Genomic DNA, 20,897 nt, shown 5'->3' with positions numbered 1-20,897 from the left:
CCTCCACTTTCCCCACCACATTTTGAGGCAGATTTCTTCTGTAAAAATTTCATTATCTATGCATAGAGGTAAGGACTCTTAAAAAAAAAATAAACACACACCACTGCCATACCTAAAAAATAACAATAATTTCTTCATACCCAAAATATGCTGTCAGTGTTCAAATTTCCCCTAAGGACAATTGTTTACTGCTAATCTATTAAAAGTCAGAATCCAAACAAGGTGCACGTATTATACTTGATCAACATGCTTCTGAAGTCACTTTTAATTTAGAAGTTCTCCCTCCCCTTTTCTTCCCTTGCAATTTATTTGTTGGCAAAATTCGGTTGTTTGTCCTGCAATTTCCCATATTCTGGGTTTTGCTGACCGCTTTGCATGGCTTTGTTTAACATGTTCTCTCTTCCTGGTCTTTCCTCCAAACTGGTAGCTTGATAAGCAGGCTTTGTCATATTCAGGTTCAGTGCTCTGGCAAGAGTGCTTCCAATAAGGTGCTGTGTACTTCCCTCAGGAGACCATGAGCATTCTGCTATGGAGGCGGGGCTTCCTGGGAGGCACAGCGTAAAGAATACACCTGCCAATACAAGAGACACAAGAGAGGCAGGTTCAATCCCTGGGTCAGGAAGATCCCCTGGAGGAGGAAATGCCAACACACTCCACTACTCTTGCCTGGGAAATTCCACAGACAGAGGAGTCTGGCGGGCTACTGTCCACAGGATCACAAAAGAGTCGGAGGCGACTGAGCACACAGGCATAGAGGTGGGGGGTGACTGTTGAATACATAACTTTAAGTAAGATTGCTTGTTCCATTTTAAAATTTTGACAGTTATTACCAAATTACCATATGTCTTCCACAGAAATTGTGCCAATTTACATTCTCTTCTGAAATAAATAAGAATCTCTCTTTCTCCATATCAACACTGCTTTATCAAGCTCTTCTTAATCTTTGCCAACTTGATACACAAAAAAAAGTTATCTTGTCAAGTGTTCATACAATCTAGATTTGACTAGAACCATAGTTCACATTGCTGCAGCCCAATTTCTTTCTTCCCTGGCTCACATGAGTACAATATTGTACATCGATATATCTATAACCACAGCAACATTACAAATGATCTATATAAGCCAAAATGAATTGGCATGTGTGAAATAGTTGTTAAAATTTAATATAAAGCCACATGTACAATGCTACTGCCTTTGTCATGTCAGTGCCAAGTGCAAAGAAATTTGTGTATATATTTAGAAAATTGGTAGAATTTCCCAAGTCTAGAACACCTGTCCTGTGCTGACTATATGGAGGGATCCAGTGATGACTGAGACCAAGATCTTTGTGCCAACAAGCTTACAGTCCAGTAAAGGAGGTGAGACAAGTATAACGCAGTTAAAATTTAGAGGAAGAAGGGGTCCCTTATTTCTTCAAACAGGTGACATTGCAAACAGGCTTTGACAAATGAATAAGTCTCAGAAAAGCAGAGGTGGATATTGCATTCCTGATCACAAGAAGTGCATGAGCCAAAACTGGAGTGAAGCAAGCACAGAATATATTCAAGGAATCCTGAGCAAGCTAGTTGGAATGAGGAGTAGATAAAGGACTGGATAATTGAAAGGATCACAAGCCTAGGAAGTATGGAAAATCAAGCTAATTAGCATAGTTATTTCTGAGATACAATGTTTTGAAAGATTAAAAGGAAATAACTCTAACTGTAAAAAGTAAAAAGCCAACAAGGTGATTAAAAAAATATATCACATGGATCTTTTGAATAGTAGTCACTTTACAACATGCTACCATTATATCTTCTCTTAACAATCTTCCATGATAATTTTGTGTTCATTTACTGTATGTCAGCCAAACACAGTTTCCATAGTGTTCTATATATCTTGGTTAGGGAAAAAAATATAGAAGATGCTACCTTTCTTCTTTGGTTAATCAAAGCTAGAGGGCACTGGGGAGTTTAATTTGGTTTCATTGTTTATTTTTAATTATAGGTTAGAGTAACAAACAACTCTTAAAGGGAATTTTCAGAATTCTTAATAATCACACTAAATTACCAGCCCCAGTGAATTTCTCAAATACATTATGACTGGGAGAAGAGATACCACTCAACTTCTAGAAAGTTGGGCTTCTGTGGATAGGAAGCTACAACAATCATCAGTGTTTTCTGCTGCCAGATATGAAGAGTCATGTCAAAGAATAAGTACCCTTTGAAGCAGTGCTGTCCAATAGAACTTTCGGTAATGAGGGAAACACTCTACATCTTCATTGTCCAGGTTAGTGAGACCGAGGAACTGCATTTTTTGTGTTGCTGAATTTTCATTAATTAAACTTCAAATATAAAATAGCAACATATGACTGGTGGCTAGTGGTGCAGTTTTTAACTGTAAATGTTTATTCATTTTTTTCCTAAAAGATTGAGTTATCAATGAAAATAACATACAACATGAACTCACAAAACACTTTAATGCTCATACTCTAATGAGGGCAAGAGATTCAATCTGGAGCAGTGGAACTTTTCAGGCCTTGAACATTCCACTTATAGTCAGAGGCAATGGTAATTTACTTCTTTAGGCCAGTTTACTGGGTCCTATTCTTTTAACAAAGGCAAGCAAGCCTGTGTTGTTTAACACACTTTAAAGTAGAGATAATAAAACATTAAAATCCTTAAGTGGCAATACTCAAACTATGCATATCGCTGCTAAATTCTTTGACTTTAACTGAGCTGGATTTTCTTTTTCTCCAAAAGTCTTGAGTGCTAACCCCTCTGGATACTTCATGCAGTGGAATTATGCCTTAAATTGCCAACCAATAGCCCCTTTTGCATACTTTTTAAAATGGAATTTCAGATTCATTAGAACAAAAGGATGCACTTTTCTCGACCTTGGTAGCTTGTGATCGTTGGGAGATGAAAAGAGTAGTGACACTAAGGAAAACTATTGTCCAGAAAAATAAGCCTCTCCAAGGGGCACCAGGAATCCACAATAAAATCCCTGTTTCCAAGAAAATCCAGGCATTTCCATCAAAAAAGCCTGGAAAGATAAATAGAATGTCCTTAAAAGCCACAGGTTTTTAATAATACAAAATGTCTAAGTCCAGGGTAAACAAAGAGCTAAGAAAAACTAACATCTACTAACTCAAGTTTCTCAAGACCCAGGTCGTGACCTAGAGCCTGATCACAAGGTATTTTCAAAAGAGCTGCTTTTCCTGCGCCTGCGATGAGTTTATTTTGTAGAACTTACTTGGCTACAGAACTCAACAACTGCGAGAAATTTTAAAGCCAGGTGAATTACCATGACTCCTTCAGTTCACAACAAGAAGAAATGGGGTTTGGGGGCTCATGTAAAAAGTGATGTCAATTTTTACATGATGTCATTTTTAAAAGGGACGCCCTTCATCTAACAACCAAAATGAACCGGGCTGATTTGTTGAATCCAAAGTTAACACTTACTTTTATCGTATCATTATCCTGATACATTACTTCCTCTCTCATCTGAATTCCCCAAAGTGATGAGTGAAGCTTTTCAAAATGGAATGGTTTCTTCATCTTCTATGCTTTCTGAATGAGCTATTTAAATATAGTTCTTTCTGATTTCAACCCTCAAGGAGGCAGAAGTCAACAGAGCTCTCTTCCCTTTGTTGCACAAGCTATTTAAACTTGCTGCTACACCACATCCTTTCTCTGACCGGCTGACTTCCAGGAACTAACCTGTGGTTTTGAAAACAGTATTTTCCATAGCAGGCTGTATTAGTTATTATTGATATTATTCATGCATTCTGAAGGTGCGCCCCAGGGTTTTTACAATGGGCTACTAAAAAAAAAATCAAAGAGCAATAAACAAAAATCAGAAGTCTTGCTCAACCACCTAAATATTAATTCACTTGTTTTTGGACTTAGCATTTTGTTCACTGAGATAGGCTCTGAAAATGTTAAAAGCAAGGACAAAATGAATTTTCCCATGGTCCCTAAAGTGTATTTTGCACGATTTTTATTAATAATTCAAGAATATGTCATTTGGCTTTTTAAAGTTCTGTTAAGTAACAGCTCTTGAGAATTAAGCTGTCACTACCGAGTCTCTATTCTCCCCTGGAACTAGCTCTGTAGCCTTTTCCATCTTCATCCAACAATGAGGGAGACCATCCTCTTTTGTACTTGAGAATTTGTTTAATGTAAACTATTTTGATTTTTTAATGATTTAGAATAAATGATGTAAGGCAGGCAAAAAAAAAATCATTAAGGAGCAGCCTCTCATCATGTTCATTAGAAGAAGGGTTTTCTGAGCACTTTTAAAAAGTCACGTTGAGGTTGTGTCAGGGCTCAAGTTTCACAGCCATCTCCACTTTGAAACATAATATATAAAAGCTGAGGTTTTTGTTTTAGCCGAAATCAAGTGTGTTTTGTGCTTAAGTGGGAAACATTTCAACATTTAAACTGTGGTCAAGCTCTCCACTTTGAAATATAAGGATCCGAGGAAAGAACGATGGCTAGTTGGAGGCTGAAAGAGAATCTTTGTGAGATGTTACTGCTGTCCCTTTGGCTGCAATGGCAACCAGCACGAATCTAAAGGTCAAGCTGGTAACAATGCTTTCTGAGTAGTGCATCTTAACATCATTTAATAAAATCTATAAAACGAAAAGGCTAAATCCAACCTCCTCATACTGATAACTGTACAATTTCAATTGTGTTAATTACATATTTATTACAGGCTCAGAATTAGGGCAGTAGAGAATTTAGATAAGTGTATGATAGTGTCTTAATCCTTAAAGAACCTCATATGTGAATTTAAATAAATGTATGATGGTGTCTTAATCCTTAAAGAGCTTAATAAGGGGTTGGCCGGGTGAATCATTAAGGCAACCATGTAAATGCCTGACTAGCGGTGTAAACAAGGGAAGGCAAGAGGAATCCACTTTAACTCTGAGTTCTCCAATCGTAAATTTCTAAAAAACACAAATGCTTTTTGTAAATGCTGACACAATAAAAAAAATGCTATTGTGGCAGAGAGGATAAACATTTGATAAAGTGTATATTAGTGAGAATAGAATTGCCACACTGTTGCAACTCCTATCTTTCACATGGGAAGTATCCTGGGTAAGAGGTAGTTAGTAGATACAAAATTACTTGAAGTCAGATTATCTGGGTTCTACTTCAGCTGTGTAATTTGGAGCAAGTCTCTTAACTGCTGGCTGCACTGAATTTTCTTGATAAGATTGGTCTTTCAGAGCTCTTCCAGCTCTACAATTCTCTGGTTTTTACGAATACTCTGTAAAGTTTGTGTTTGATCTGTGTGTGTGTGTGTGTGTGTGTGTGTGCGTGCGTGCGCGTGCGCATGTAGGTACAGATCTACACAGAGAGATATCTACAAACCCTATATATTGTACTATGAACTAGTTACTATGGGCAACCACAACAGCAGATGTCTAGATTCCTCGCAGGTCTGGCATGGTCCAGGAGGACCTGAGACTAAGTTGTACCTCTGTCACGGAGTCAGATGAAGTTCTCCTTAGTCAGCTGTGACTCTGATTCTAGAACATGGAGTGGATGCAGAGGTGGTTAAGCTTGTGGGGCTGAAATCATGGCTCCTTCACTTCCCAGTTGCGTAGCTTTCGACAGTTAAATGACTTCCGTTTCCTTAATTGTAAAATGGAGAGATGGTAAAAAGATTAGCTCATACGGTTGCTGTGAAGATTTTTATGACTTAATACATGTAAGGCTAAAGCTCTTAGAAGTGTGCCTGGCACATAATACATATTCAATAAATGTTAATGTTATTATGAGATGGATATAGAATGAACCTCTTATTAACAGAGATTGCTTGATGACCTGGAAACATTGGGAAAGCAATATTAACAGCTAACAGCCACACTGTGGATAATGAATAAGAAGAGGGAAGACTAGTTGGTGATATTAATAGAGTGGTTAGTGCCACAAGGCAGTGAAAATCCCCTAAGCCCTTGCTGTCCGGTATGGTCACCACCAGCCACATGCGCCATGAAGCACTTGAAACGCATTTAGTCTGAAATAAGATGTGCTATAGATATGAAATACACACCGAATTTGGTAAAAAAGAAAAAACAGGTAAAATATCTCATTCATAATTGTATATTGATTACATAGTCAAACAAGTATATCTTGCATATATTGGGTTAGATAAAATATAGTACTGAAGTTAATTTTACCTGTTTCTTTTTCCTTTTTTAATGTGGCTATAAGAAAATTTTAAATTACACGTGCAGCTTGCTTTACCTTTCTATCGGCCTGTGCTGCTTTGAAGAGTTAAAGGAGCCAACTATCCCTGTCCTTAAATTTTTTTCCCCAATAAGTCTCTCACTGAAGGCTAAATTACTCTGTGACTCTGTCCCAGAAAGTTCTATTTCCCTTCCTCCCAGATACGTTCCCAGAGAAGTCACGTTCTATCACTGCTACCAGCACTGAGCTCTACTCTGACTTATCATGGCTTTGCTGTGTGTCCTTTGGTGTGAGGATCAAGATTTCTGAAATGATGCTGAGTGACAGGCCAACCTGGCTTCAAGTACAGGCTCCCTCATGTCAAATTACCGATCCTCTCAGAGCCTCAGTTCACCATCTAGAACAGAAGGATAACAGTAACAATTGTCTATCTAATAGAGTCACAGTGGGAAATATTAATATACAGTATTTAGAGCAGTTCCTGGCACATAGTAAACCTTCAATCAGTGTTACAGATTATTAACATCTTTGCCTGGAGTGTTTCTTGGGGTGAGGGGTCTGCATTAATAAATCTGTTTCGAGTTTAGGTGAAAAATCTACCCAAGCTATTCTGCTGATAATGATAAAACAATGGGATCACCAATGATTTTGCATTTTGGATATTGGTATCCTTCATTTAAGGGAACTGATGGAGTAGAGATAGCAGCTGAAACTATTTTCTAGGGGCCGAGTGACAGTGAAGAGCAGACTTTGTGTACGTGAAGCTAATAAAGGAATGAGATCTCCTGGAGCTATGGCATTTGGGATTGCTAAGGAGGGATTGAGCAAGGTGCGTGGAGACCTGAATTGCTCATTCAACCTCTGTCAGCCCCATTTTCTGCAAACAGAAAACACTAAATGCCTAAGCACACAATTGAAACAAAATGGAAATTCTGCTCCATGATAGACTGGAGGAGGCAGAAATCACTGTGTGCTGGATTGAGCAAGGAAGCCTTCCTGCAGGAGGCGTAACTCGAAATGGCGCTTAAAGAATGGGAGGAGAGAGACCTAAAGACCCCAGATTTGCGGACATCTCTGCCAACCCTGTGTCCTTGTCACGAGGTGAGTCCATTTTGGACATAATCATAGTCAAAGGGGTCTGCAGAATCTTTCTGCTGACTTACTTATAGCTTATTTATAGCTTAAAAGATGAGGTCAAATGCAACTTGAGCCTCGGGTTCCAATGCTCACCCTTGTAGAATATTTTTCTATATGGTAGACCTAGGTAAAATAATGCCACATTAATTCCTGATTTACTGCACTCCTTGTGGCCAAATGTTTTGTGTTAACATTCATATCCACAAAAGAGGAACATTTTTGGCAGATTATTGAATACGTCAAGGTAGTAACCACCTTAAATGGATGAGAAATGGTAATTTAATCAATAAAGAAAACAGACGGAAAGAAAGAAAAAAGTTCACAGCAGAGATAAAAAGCCAGTCTCCATTAATTCTCCACACACCATCTCAAGTCTCTCTCCAGAGGTAACTAATTCATTATTACTATTATTGCAGTTAAAAGGAAGACCAGGAAGAGGGGGTGGGGTGGGGGGAAAGGAAGAACAAAAAGGAGGGGGGAATAAGATAAAGAGCAAAGATTTATGGAGTGGGAAGAGACCTCAGAGGTAATCTAGTAAGTGATTTGCTTAAATGTCATTCAGCTAGTTAGTGACAGAGAGCAGACTCAAGCTGAGGGCTCCTGCTTCTAACTCCTGGTCCCTTTCGACACTACCACAGGGTTAGGGGAGAGGGCCGGTTAGAGCAGTCAGCAGGAAGGGCAAGGCCCCCGTTCCCAGCCTCAGTCCTCTTAGAGTTCCAACCCCTCCCCCTCTTTGAGATGCAAAACCCTCTTTCTAACACTTTGAACTGGCTTCCCTTAATCTTCCCCTACCCTTTCTATTCCAAATCACCAAAAGGAACTTCTCTGCGAGCTGTCTAAATCTTTACAGAGAAACTCCCTGGACTTATCTTTATTTACTAGGGCAACGCTTGATCTCTCAGTTATATATTTTTAGACAGAGTTAAAGAGTTGCTCGTGTTATCTAGTACTTTACATACGGTTTGTGATCGTTAGTAAACACTTAGTGTTGAAATAGAATTAACAAAGTGGAAAAGAGCTGCCATTTCTGTATCCCCCAATACAAATATTCAACCTAGTCACTAGACTAACAGTGGAAGTGTCAACACACTCTGATAGCGTCTCATAAAACTACAAAGTTGAAGTTGTCTCCACCATCACGGAGTTTACAATCTAGTTGGGTGGATGGACAAAGCTCAATTATCCATAATGGCCTCAGCAAAGATGTGATAATACCTCATCTCATTAGCATGTTAGCATATGCTATAAAATATGATAATTTTAAACTCAGATGAACGCTTTTTATTCTTTTTCCCTATAAAAGGCTGGGGTGGGGATCCAATTCATGACATTCCTATACAACAATGGGGACACTGTTTCCACATTGCTCATTCCAAAAGGCATTTCTGAAAGCTAGAGATAGATGCCTTTTAGAAAGTAGACCACATTTTCTGGCACAATACTTAATTTATTCTCCTTTGATGACACGCCTGGTGGAATGAAGGAAACGGAGGGGGGGCATTTCCATAAAACCTGATGAGGCAGAATTATAACACAGATGGTATAACAGTTTATACAATATTAACAGCTCTTTTACTGTCAAACTAGTACCGATAAAGGCATCAGAGAGCAAGCTGTGTTTCTCCTTTTTAACTGCATAGTTGAAGAAAAGCCTAAGACACAAGGGACAAAGGAGGCAAATTTCAGTTTGCAGGTTATGAAGTTGAACATAAAGTTGCATCTGGATGGTCAAATGTTCATTATTATTTATGATTTAGGATCCCAGTTTGGAGTGGGGCTGCGAGGTGTGAGAAATGTACCCATTTCCCTGTGTAACAGCCAGGTTCCTTGGAACACTTGAGTAGGAGGGGGTAGTTTGTGTGTCGTTTCAGCTGACATAATCAGATCCTAGTTCAAGTGTGAGGATGATTAGATTGTTACATTTTTGGATAGCATGAGTCAGTCCAAACTCTCTTTCAGTGCCTTGCTTGCAACTCTGGTGCCCCAAATGCTGACAGTAAGAACTTGGGATCTTGGCAAGGAGACTGAGAAAGAGGCACAGGGCGTCAGTAGGAAAGAGAAGAGAGGGAGAAAGAGCATTCGTTGGGCGCTGTCAAGTGCTGCACATTGTGATCACTCTGATGCTCTCCTGCATGATCTCATTGAATCTTCACAGCAGCCCTATGGGAAAACCAAGCTTGAAAATACATCAAAAACCATCTAGATTTCTTTCCAAATTAACCAAAAGAGTGGTTTTCTTTATTCTGGCTTTGTGCCAATTTAGTGGAGGCATGTTAGGCAAATTATTTTGGGCGTCTTAGTGTCTTTGTCTGTAAAACTAAGTGATTGGGTTTGATGCCTACTAAGGACTTTTCAAACCTAAAATATTGGCTCAAACTATCCTTTAAAAGATATCTTGCTATGTCCTTTCAAGGTTTAATGCTGTTATTTCAGTGTTTCATCACTTAGTGTTGAAAAAACATACACACTTGACCAGGAGTTAGGCAAAATGAAAGGCAAATTGGAATTTGGGATTTTTTTTTTTTCAAAAATTGTGCCAATCTGTCAAATACTAGGATTAATTTCTATCGCTTAAAATATATGACAGTGTTAAAAGCCAGCAAAATTAATTTTAGGATTAATTTGTTAGGAGCTTTAGATCTTAAATATCAAGACTTTTGTGTATACTTGGTAACTTTCTTAGTGAAGTTAAAAAAAAGATGCAGTATGCTTGCAGGGATTAATCAAGTATAGAGATTAGTTTAAGAATGGTGGGTTTGAATTGTAAATGAAATAGTTGAAATTGCAGAAAACCAAGGAACTGTAGACCAAAACAAGCATAAATAGGACACTTTGTTTAGGAACCAAAATATAAAATGAATTCTCTTAACTTTTCTATTTAAATTTCTGACACAGAAGTAAAAATCAAGTAAATGTATTGACTACCCTCCCCTCCTCCCAGTAGATTTTAAAGGTGTTATAAACTGCTATTTAAAGAAGAGCCTTTTGAAGCTTAATGAATAAGGATAATTAGTTTAGTGGGACAAATATAGCAAATGAAAATTGGTCGTGTTTTGTTAGGTGATTAACCAAACTGATGGGATCTATTCAATTTCTAGTTTGTTGATTATCCTTAGACACATTAAATGTTTGTAAATAATTTGGGTTGAGGTATAAATCAAAGGCTATAATTGTATCTATATCTAATAAAAGATATAACATCTAGATACACTAACAAATAATATAATGTCAGAAGAATAAGTACATTTCCAATAACTGAAAAAAACATGATTAAAATATACAGACGGAAAAAAGCAAATTTTTTTTCAGACCAAATTAAAGAAAGCCTCAAAGAGTATAATTTGGTCTGAAGGTAAGTTGTATATCTTACTTTAAAGAAGCTATCTACCACTGTTCATCAAGATCTAGTGGTTTCTATGCTTTTGTTTAAAGAGTCTTTAAAGAAAAATTACAAACGAAATAAATATGAAAGGATTTACAGATTAGTCAAGTATTACATTCTAAAAATATAATTTAACGCTAGATATTCACTAGGATTATTTGTCTTGCTGTTTCTCCAAAATCAACAAGCAGACTCTATATTTAAAATAGCTTTGTTTATTAGCCTTGATATCCTCCAAGGAAACACTGAACTTTGGTCTAGTTAATCAATTATAAAAAGCAAAAAAGGTTTAAATGCTGTAATACAGTATTTTTTGTAATACATACCAACATATCATGTTTGCTTCCTTAACCTCGAGTTCTAGTATATTTAAATCACATCCTATAATAATGTTATTTAGTTCAGCAAGTTTATCAATTTGATATCTAAACATTTTCTCAAATATGCAACCCATACTTAAATCTTAACTTCCACATTTTCTTCTTGCTTTAATCTTCTAGCAGCACATAAACTGTTTTAATTCTTAAAGATGGTTTAATAAGTAGCAGCTATAGAAATGGGATCACTAGCAGCTATAAAGGAGCCGTTTGTCTTAGTGATGTGAATCATATTTTAAATCTAGGGAGTAAAGTTTCAAGTAGTTACATTCATTAGGACTTGAAAAAGTGGCGGATGCTACAGACAGATCACTCTTCTCTAAAAGGAAAATATACATATACAGAGCTCCAAGTAGGGTTATAAATGCTATGCTTTTTTAAAAAGAGAACTGTGTCCTTCCATGCTGGATTTTTAAATCATTAGTCTCTCTGTTGACTTAGACATCCTTTCAAAAATGTCAAAAGTAAGCTAGATTACATTTGTTTTGAGAAAATAAAATCTCTCTTTCATTTTGAAAGTAGATATCTTCTGTAGGCTGTATCTGTTGAAAGATTCCCTTTTACAGTGAGTGGTAGTCCTGTTATTTAGGTTGTTCCAAGCTTTCATTGCAGTCCTTTCAGGCATCTGGATAATTCAACACATTTCACTGCGCCTTCCTCCTCAGCATGAAAAAGGCCAGACAATAGTTCTACTTCCTTCAGCAATCACAAGTCAGGAGACAGTTAAAGAGACTCTCTAAGCTTAGCAGAGGACTACCAAACTGAGGATAAACGTTATCTTTGAGGAGAGGGAAGAGAGAGAAGCTCTAAAAAATACTATTGTGCTCTCTCTACCCAAGGTAGTAGAACTTTGCCATGCTTTACTGCAGTGATAGCAGAGAGAAGACTGAATGACTGAAATTTTTCAAACATTAAATGAATACTCGGGATCTTGAGTCTTTACTTCTGAATCACGACCTTTTCAAGTAACACACCTAATATTGTAAAATTATTATATAAATGGATAATCCTTAACATTACGATTTGCTTGCTTTGGAAGAAAATGTGATGATAAGTTTTGGGAGATTGTACTTTGAATATAAAACTGTATCTTTCATCATGTTCCATGTCATGACTATTTTCCCTTAGAAAATTTATAATGGTGCAAAGATGGACAAATTTAATCTGAAAAAATGATTGAAAAAAATGATGTGTGTAAAATATTTCTGCTTTATAGCTTTTTCTTTAATTATAGTATTACAGTCTGCTAGCAATTTTATGGTTTGTAATATCAGAAGTTCTACTTCTAAGGTCACATAAACAGGAAAATCAAAGTGTTTCAAACAGTGTAAAAATACCTTTAACACTATTTAATCTTAATAGTGAATCACTTAATGTCTACTGAGTCTATTCTCAAGGTAGGAGAATTAATTTAAGAAATTTTTCTACTGATGGAAGGCAGGTTATTTTGATATCTTTTCAATATTTGCATAAGTATTTTGACTTGAAATATTTGACTTGTAAAAAATAATGCTGTTAGTGGGAGGAAACTGTTTTATCATACTATTGAGAGAAGCAAAGATGGACAGAACAGTAATTTTAAAGCATCACATAATAACAAAATTAGTTCCATGCTGTAAGTGCTAGTACTCACATACCTCATTTGATTTACACAAGATGTAATTTTATTCTATTGTAACTTATTCTTGCTATTCAAAACAAGATTAAATCATTAATAAGGATAAGAGATGTTTGTAAATAATGAAACACTTTTACTTTTAAAAATCAAAGCTAGCAAAGACCAATTCATAAAAGTAAAGTTTACTAACAAATGAAATTTAATAAAATGTGTATTTTAAACTTTTTCACATTTCAGAAAGTCGATCCACCTCTTGCTGCCATTTGATCTTCATAAAACCCTTTGAGATTGAGATAAATGTATTTTTGCTTTCTGCATTTTAAAACCAAATTATATAATTGTTCATGTTCAATTAGTAAAATTTCCTGCTTCTTAACAAGGGGTAAATCTTTTGAAATTGATGTTTAATTCACATTGACACTATTTAGTTGAAGATGTATTGTTTACTTTACTTATATGATCTATGTTGGTATATGTTATTGAAAATAAATAGCATTCAGAAGTTCATTATTAATGCAAATATTTTCTTTTGTTTCATTGACACAAATTATCTCAAACAAATTAAGCCTCAGTAACAAAAAATTCAAATTTATTTTATTCAGATTAATTTATCTTCGTATTCTTGCCATTCAAAACAAGATGATTCATTTTTAAAACAGGAAATGCTTGTAAATAAATGAATACTTTGAAAAGAAACAAAGTTAGTCAAGACCAGTTTAAAGTGACTCTCCTGAAATCCCAGTTCTTGTTCTAGAATCAAATAGCAAAATAGCATTTGAAATATTTTCTCTTTGGTACCTCCACACGCCCCCCCCCCTCCATATTGTTCAGTGAGTGTTCTGATCTGCTGGCTTTGTTTTAGGCCCCCTGGGCCCACACTCACATATGAACACAGAACCATGCAAATGGAGCCAAACACACAGTGCAGGAGGATGCTGAATTCCTGATACCAGGCAAAACTAGAGTGTAAGAGACCTTTGCAAGTGTAGTCCAAAAAATTAAAGTAGTAAATACACATAGAACAAAAGCTCCATTCTAGTTGTGTGAGGAACATAATACTCTTAAATTACTTTCTGGTTTCCATGGGGACCTTTTTGTCCTAAGATACCAATCATTAGGTTTAACAGAGCCACTTAATATTATTTCTAAATCAAGTAAAATGATTTCTCAAATGAGTAAAATGTTTATTACCAGTATTTTTAAAGGTGCTAAAATTCAAATTACTTGAGATTGCTGCTTTTGGTGGCACAATTAAATCTAGAGTCAATATAGAGGTATCCTCCTCTCCTTTTCAGGCAGAGGAATGCTCCAAGTATCTCTATTTGGGGGGCAATTCTTCACAAGATATCTGGTTTTTAATTCATTAGAAACTCAAAATAGTGTCAAGAATTTTACATTGTGATGAGAATTCTTAGATAAATTCTCTCTTCCTCCCTTTGGCCAGTTTCAATGCCTTCCTTACACATTCTTATATAACATCTGGGCTTCTGTGTAAGCGTATGTATGTTCTATATGAGATACACACATATATATATTATATCCACACCCATACACATATACACACACACACAGGCCAATCTGTTTGGGCGTAAATGATGTGACTGGGACTGGGAGTTGTGGCTCCTTTATTTTGCAGAATGCTTAAGTATTGTTTGTCTCACAATACTGGGAGGGAGAAGGAGCCTGGTGGGAGCTGGAGCCTTAAGCCCTGGGCTGTGGTCTGGGGGAGGGGACGGGGTTGCGGGGTCACAAGCTCTTAGCTTTTAGCCTCAGCATGACCACAAGTTTTAAAGCATGAAGGGATCACGTGCTTTTCTTTGAGCTGTTAGTTATTCTGACTTTTGGGGTGTGTGTGTGTGTGAAATGCTTTGTTCTTTAGCTTTTTTTGATTCTCTAGGTATTTTGGCTGATGATTATAATTTTTTTTCCCAAAAGAAAAAGACCAAAATAAGTGACTTATGTATCAAATGATGTCCTAGTTTTTTCTGGATAGTAACATATAGCTTGTGCTTAATTTTACCTTACACTACCCAGGTACTGAGATGGAATAAATTATTTTCGCCAGTTGGGAACTTGATCCAGACATTCTATATGTTGCAAGCCTTAAAAAAATCAAGAACAAGAAAATATCCTGGTAAAGCAATCTCAAAATACCTTATTCCGGGTATTGTTCTGGCTTTAAAGGGAAGGGGGGTGGGAGGAGGGGTGTAAGTTGAGGGGGGCGAGTAGGAAGACTCGTAGGATGTCTTGTTTAATGAACTGTTTAAAACTTTTGGAAAATCTTAAGCTACTGAAGTCCCTCAACATGGTATTTCCATTTGAAAGCCTCTACTCAGATCTTTCACTTTTGGGTAGCTGCTTCTGCTAGTTCTCTTTTAAAAGGATGATTTCATCTTTTCCAACTCTCTTCTCTTTCTCAAACCAAGACACATAGAGACAGAATGCCAAATTAAGACTTCTGATGATAATGAGATTTATTTGGGAACATTTTCCAAAATCAGGGTAATGGGTCTTTTTGTTCTGATGGTGAAGAGGATGAGGATATGTTTACTCATTGACTGGGAGCTCTGGCTGCAGCTGCAGGACACAATTAATTATGCTAATAGTTTGTGAGGAGCGGATGTAACTCCCCTAACCCCCCTTTTTTCGGGGGGAGGGGAGTTTGGCAAAAGGGGAAGGAGACGCCCTGGGGTCGGATCACATGATATTATCTTCGCGCCACTTTTGCAAAAACCCTTTTTTTACTCCAGGTTTTGCTCGAGCTCAAAGGTACTGTTCTTATCTTGCTTTAATACAGTTTCTTGAAGTCGGGTTTAAGATCTCTTCCTTCCCCCTCCTCTTCTTTCCACTGCTAGTCGTTACCATTAAAGGTCGAAAATTGCACTGAAGTCGGTGCAATCTCACAGGACGGGTCTGGTTCAGTAGTAAACTTTGGGCTGCGTAGTTTCCAGAAAGTATCAGGCAGAAGCGCCAGAGTGGGCTGCAAAGTCTGTTTGCGTGTTTTATGAAAAAAGGAGAAAGCCCACCTGTAGGAGTGACTCCCATTGAAGAAATAAGTGTGGCTTTCGTTGCCTCCACCCCAGACTCATAAGAGGCACGGGCCGTTCAGGTTGGACTCCATCGCGGACCAGGGGCGGGAGAGGCCAGTCTTTTGTAATCGGCTTGCCTGAGCTACTACTGTACACCAGGTTGAGAATCATATGGCGCCCTTGTCCCCGTCTGGGCTTTGGGCTGCCACAATCTCCTGCGGTAACAATAGTGGGGAGGGAGAGGTCGGCTTCATTTGGCACACCCCTTTCCTCATCCCCCGCTAGCGTCCCAGTGCTTTCCTCTCTGGAATCCGCGTGTTCTTTCCCTTCTCTGATTTGTACCTCTCCCGCACTCCCAAGCTCCCTGCCCGCTCCCGGGTCCGCCCGGAACCTGGAGTGGGTATAGTCTGATGACCGCATTTTGCCCAGTGTTCTGGTATGCTTAATTCCATTTTTATTGTGCTTCTTAGAAACTAAGACGTCGTCTTACTTTTCACAGAGAGTGTACTTGGGCTTTGGCCTTTAAGCAGCCGGCTCTCAATTGGTTCTCATTAGCTGTGGAATGAGAAGAGAAAGCCAGATAATTGCACCGTATCTTCCTTGCATTTGTGCGTGTACTCGGTGGCTGCTACCGTTAACGATGCCTGCCAAGAAAGTCTGATTTACTGGGTGAGGGGGGCTCCTGGCAAAGGCGAAACCCTCCCAACAGTAGCACAAGGTGCCAGAGGTTAGAACTTTCACATGTGCACAGAGTGAATATGCTGTGTCTGTATTTCTTTCCTCCTGGGGCCTTAGGAACACTTTCAATCTAGCGGCGAGGTGGCGCGCATGCGCGCGCCGGGTGGGGGACACCCCGGTCCCACGGCTCCGTGGGCCTCGTCGTCTATCTCCGGTGGGGGGATGGGGCGAGCGCCGCGGGAGCGGGAGCGGACGAGGTGGTAGCGAGTGCGCCCTCCTGGGCTCGCCGCCAGTGGCACCGGCTCTAGCACTGGACGCCGCCCGCCCGCGTCGGAGGTGCGCCTTTAATTAAAAGACTTCGGCTCGCGGGAAAGAGGGGAAAATGCCGACTGCGCTCGGCCCGTGGGTAACTGGGACTCGGTGGGGTTTTCGCTTTGGCGGGGTGGGGGTTCCGTTTCCTAATTCCTGTGCGGGCCGGGTGGGCGGGGGCGGGCTTTTTCCCTGGGCTATTAAAGGCAGAGGGGCGGGCTTTTCCCAGGGATAGAGCGTCGGACGGAGGGCCGAGGGGACGGAGCGCTCCTAGAGTGGTGGCAGGACGGCTGGTGGCCCCGCGTCGTGCTGGCCGGGGGCGCTTTGGGTGAGGCGGGCACTCGTGGCCCCGATTAATTTCCTGAATGTGGCTTCTCGCTTCTCTTCCTCCTCGGGCTTTCCGCAGGAGGCTGCGCTCGCGCCGGGTCCGCGGAGCGCTCGGGTGGCGCGCGCCGCCCAGGGTGTGTGGTGGGGCGCCTGCGGGGGACGGGAAGAGGGGTGGCCGGTGCGGGATCGCTGCGCGCGCCACCTGCGAGGGGCGGGCGCGGGCCGGGTCCCGTGCCGGGGTGGCCCGGGCCGGCGGCCGGAGCCGAAGGGGCGAACCTTCGTTAGGGCAGCTCTGATGGGGAGAATTGACTGGCTGGGTGGGAGGGGACGGAGCGGGTGGGACTTGAGAAAAGCAAAGTACCCTAGTGCAGTTGAGGGGTAGCGGGGAGCGCGCGGGAAACGACTCGCCTTTTCTTTTCCATCACTGACCTTTAGGTTCCAGGAGAACTTTGGGGGTGCGGAATGAGGGGGTGCACGTGAAGGGGAAAAAAGGACTCCCCTCCCCCTTGGCTTGTCTCCCACCAACCCGGGAATGGAGGGGGAGGGAGGCGTGGGCTTGGCGCGTTTTTGGGGCTTTGAATGGAGAACTCCGTTTCCCATGATGCTTTGTTTCTTTCTCTTTAATCTCGGCGGCGGCGGCTGCAGCACGAGGACGGGAGCGCGTGGTGTGAGCAGCTGGAGCACACTCTGGGCGCGCAGGCGGCTCCCGGACTTCAACGGGAGCGCTAGGTAAGTGTGTGAGAGGCGCGGGAAGAACCCGAGGGATGCACAAAGGCGGAGGTGGAGGCTTTCCTCGTGGGGAGGGGAGTGTTTTTACATTTTAAGGAAGTGGGAGAGTGGCTGTCCAGCGCGGGCGAGGTATACCAGATGAACAGCTCATTAAAGAAAAATAGTAATTGTGGCAGGCGCTCTCCGACCCGTGTGGAGCTCAGTGTTGCCAAGTTGAATCAAATACAATACATTTTTGAGTCCATTTAGGAGTATTTTTTTAAGGGGGAAAAGTACAGGCGGAGAAATCTAATTTAAGAGGAAAAATGGTCCTCTTCTCTACTAATTTTAGTCTTCTTTCTCCATAGAATTTAGATTTTTAGATTTAAGTGTAGTTTTTATGCATCAGTTTAAGGAGTTTTCTTATAAAAACTAGATTAGTGGTTTGGAATACCGTGAAGGAAGCCCAACATTTAAAATTCCCTCACTAGTTAAACATAGTACAGATTCTGAGTCTCTGAATTTTTCTTTTTCTTTTTTGACAAAACTTAACCCATCATGGAAGAGGTAGAGTAACCTTATGAACCCTTTTCAAATAGGGGCTCATTTCCTTGCTGCATGTTCTTAGGTAAGATAAGCACTTGGGAATGGAGAAGGTTTGCTTATGGACGATAATGACATGAAGGGAAGAGAAGCTAATCTGCCTTCTTTGGGTTTAATGGAGAAAATGGGTCCATAAATGTTTAAACAGAACAAGAGCCCTTTGAAATAGATCAAAATGTGACATCTCTAGGCCATCTGTGCATTATGTGAAGAGCGTGGAAGGCTGCGTTTCTTAAACCAGCTTTAAAATTTCTCTCATAGTCTATTAATGGAGTGGGGGCAGGGAATGTTCATTTAATCTCACAGTCATTTTTTGTATGGTGCCCTACCTCAAGAAGTGGATAGTCACTCTGATTTTTATATGCCTCTTTCTCTAGATAAACCTCTTCTAAAACCAGGGTGGGGGGAGGTAATGGACCTGCACATTTTCTGGGTTGCAGATACCAAGTTTTCTTAGATGGAGAGGGGAGGTCCGAAATCCGCTTATACATAAGAATTGGACTTTTGAAATTGCCAGTGTTATTTGTGTTCAACTCAGTGTAAATAATTCAGAGTATTAATATTTCTCAGGACTTGGCTGAAACTCCAAAACCTAGCTGGGACTCTCTAAGCCAAAGAAAAGCTTGTTTCAGGAATATTAACTAGTAGTTGACTTGTTCAGTATCTAACTTTTTTTTTTTTTGAACCAGGTGAGTCTGAATAGGTCAGTGAGGATGGAAAAGAAGAGCTCACAAAAGACACTTTCGCTTTTTTGCTTCAGGAATAGGCCTTGGCCATGTAAAAGTGCTTACAGTGCAGGTAGCTTTTTGAGATCTACTGCAATGCAAGCACTTCTTACATTACCATGGTGATTTAATCAATGGCTACTGAGACCTGTAGTTTGTGCATAAGGAAGCTGTCGGGTGCTTTGGAGCTGTTTCCCAGAATGTGTCTCTTGTGTTAAGGTGCATCTAGTGCAGTTAGTGAAGCAGCTTAGAATCTACTGCCCTAAATGCTCCTTCTGGCACAGGCTGCCTGACACACAGCATTGGAAAATAGACCTTGACTGATATTTGCATAGGACGCCTTTCAAAGGTTTGTCTTTGGTTTTGTCCTTGTTTGTTGGGAGCAGAGGGGTGAGGGTGGTGTGCAGCATACGTTTTTTGGTACCAAAGCATAAGATCAGGTCCCAGTAGTACCAAAGTGCTCACAGTGCAGGTAGTTCTGGCAGCACTCTACTGTAGTGTGGGCACTTCCAGTACTCTTGGATAACGGCTCTTGCTGATGCTGAGAACATTCAAAGACACTGCTACTTACAGTTAGTTTTGCTGGTTTGCATTTCAGCGTGTGGATATATGGCTGTGCAAATCCATGCAAAACTGATTGTGATACTGTGTTTCTTCTGTGGCCCTACCTTCTCACGAATCTCCAGTCTTCGCACGAATCTCCAGTCTTCACACCCATTCATTCATGGGTGGGGATTTGTTGCACTGCTTGTGTTATATATAAAGTATTGCACTTGTCCCGGCCTGTGGAAGAAACGAGGAATTTATCATCTTTTTTTCATGTTTAAAGGTTGTAAGTTCTGATATTTGATCATTGTAAAATGACCTGTTTTGCTGTTGTCGGGTGGATCACGATGCAATTTTGATTAGTTTAATAGGAGAAAAATTGCACGGTATCCATCTGCGAACCGCAGGACCCTTGTTGACAACAGTCTGTTGGTACTTAAGTAAGATGTCCTTTCTCTAGTTAACTGCAGTTAAAAAATGTTCTGAAACACATCTGGAGTTTTAAAAATGATAACAGTTTTTAAAATAAAATATTTGAAATCAAGGTTTATTTTGGCAGTTGGGTGAAGGAGCAGATTGTTACTGAATGTAAATGGACATTTAAATGTAAATTTGCAAAATAAAAGATATTTATAGATCTGGAAAAAATTGACTCTTTTTTTCAAACAATTAAAAATGCTGGTAAATTCATGAAAAAAAAATCTCATGGTTGGATGAGATGGGGTCCTAAAGGGAAACTTGTGCATCTCTGCTTTTCAAGTGTGCATCTGCAGAAAGCAGCAAGACACCTAATTTGGAAGATTTTTATGATGCAGACACATATCTGGACAAAATGTGCTCATTTTAAGTACCCGTGCTTATCCATATGAGGGAGATGCAAAGTTATAGATCAATGGGACGCCTACCCTTGAGGAACTGGGCACACTTGAGATTTAACAGGGTAGAGGGAGCTTGTTGATCCACTCACTTTGGGATTGTCGGAGGAAATCATTCGGTGGAAGGGCCACTGAGATGGAGAAATACTGCCTTGCTTTGGAGACTAGTAAATGTTGGAAACCTGGACGTGGGCTTATTAGAATTTGGGGCCCAGGGTTCTATGGGGTGACTAACCTTGTGCAGAAATTACCCATGAGAGCTGTTTGAGACAGATCACATGGTAGAAAAAGTGAATATTGACTAATAACACAAGGAAAGTGTTAAGTTTATTCAGCCAGTCGCCACCCCAGATAAGGCAGCTTGGATCCTGTAGTGGTTCTTGAATGTTAGCACTTGTTAAAAT

At 39.9% G+C, this 20,897-nt stretch overlaps 2 long non-coding RNA genes across 3 annotated transcripts; one reads left to right on the top strand and one right to left on the bottom strand.

The window, feature by feature from the left end:
• Positions 1–282: 282 nt before the first annotated feature.
• LOC123331884 lies at positions 283–4,428 on the bottom strand. The gene is made up of 2 exons (XR_006548689.2): positions 3,441–4,428; positions 283–571 (listed from the first exon to the last, which is right to left on the bottom strand). It is a non-coding gene; the product is annotated as an uncharacterized LOC123331884 (long non-coding RNA).
• A 2,445-nt stretch (positions 4,429–6,873) lies between these two features.
• LOC123331883 lies at positions 6,874–20,266 on the top strand. 2 transcript variants are annotated; one of them, XR_006548687.2, is made up of 4 exons: positions 6,874–7,280; positions 14,728–14,827; positions 17,682–17,765; positions 19,671–20,266. It is a non-coding gene; the product is annotated as an uncharacterized LOC123331883 (long non-coding RNA). The 2 variants fall into 2 exon arrangements; XR_006548688.1 differs by lacking the exons at positions 6,874–7,280; positions 14,728–14,827 and adding an exon at positions 16,938–17,037.
• Positions 20,267–20,897: the final 631 nt, after the last annotated feature.

The sequence above is a fragment of the Bubalus bubalis genome, chromosome X (assembly GCF_019923935.1).
Source record: "Bubalus bubalis isolate 160015118507 breed Murrah chromosome X, NDDB_SH_1, whole genome shotgun sequence".
In the NCBI taxonomy this organism is placed as follows: Eukaryota; Metazoa; Chordata; class Mammalia; order Artiodactyla; family Bovidae; genus Bubalus; species Bubalus bubalis.
Note: the sequence above shows the minus strand (reverse complement) of the source record. Positions and strands in the feature narration are given on the sequence as shown.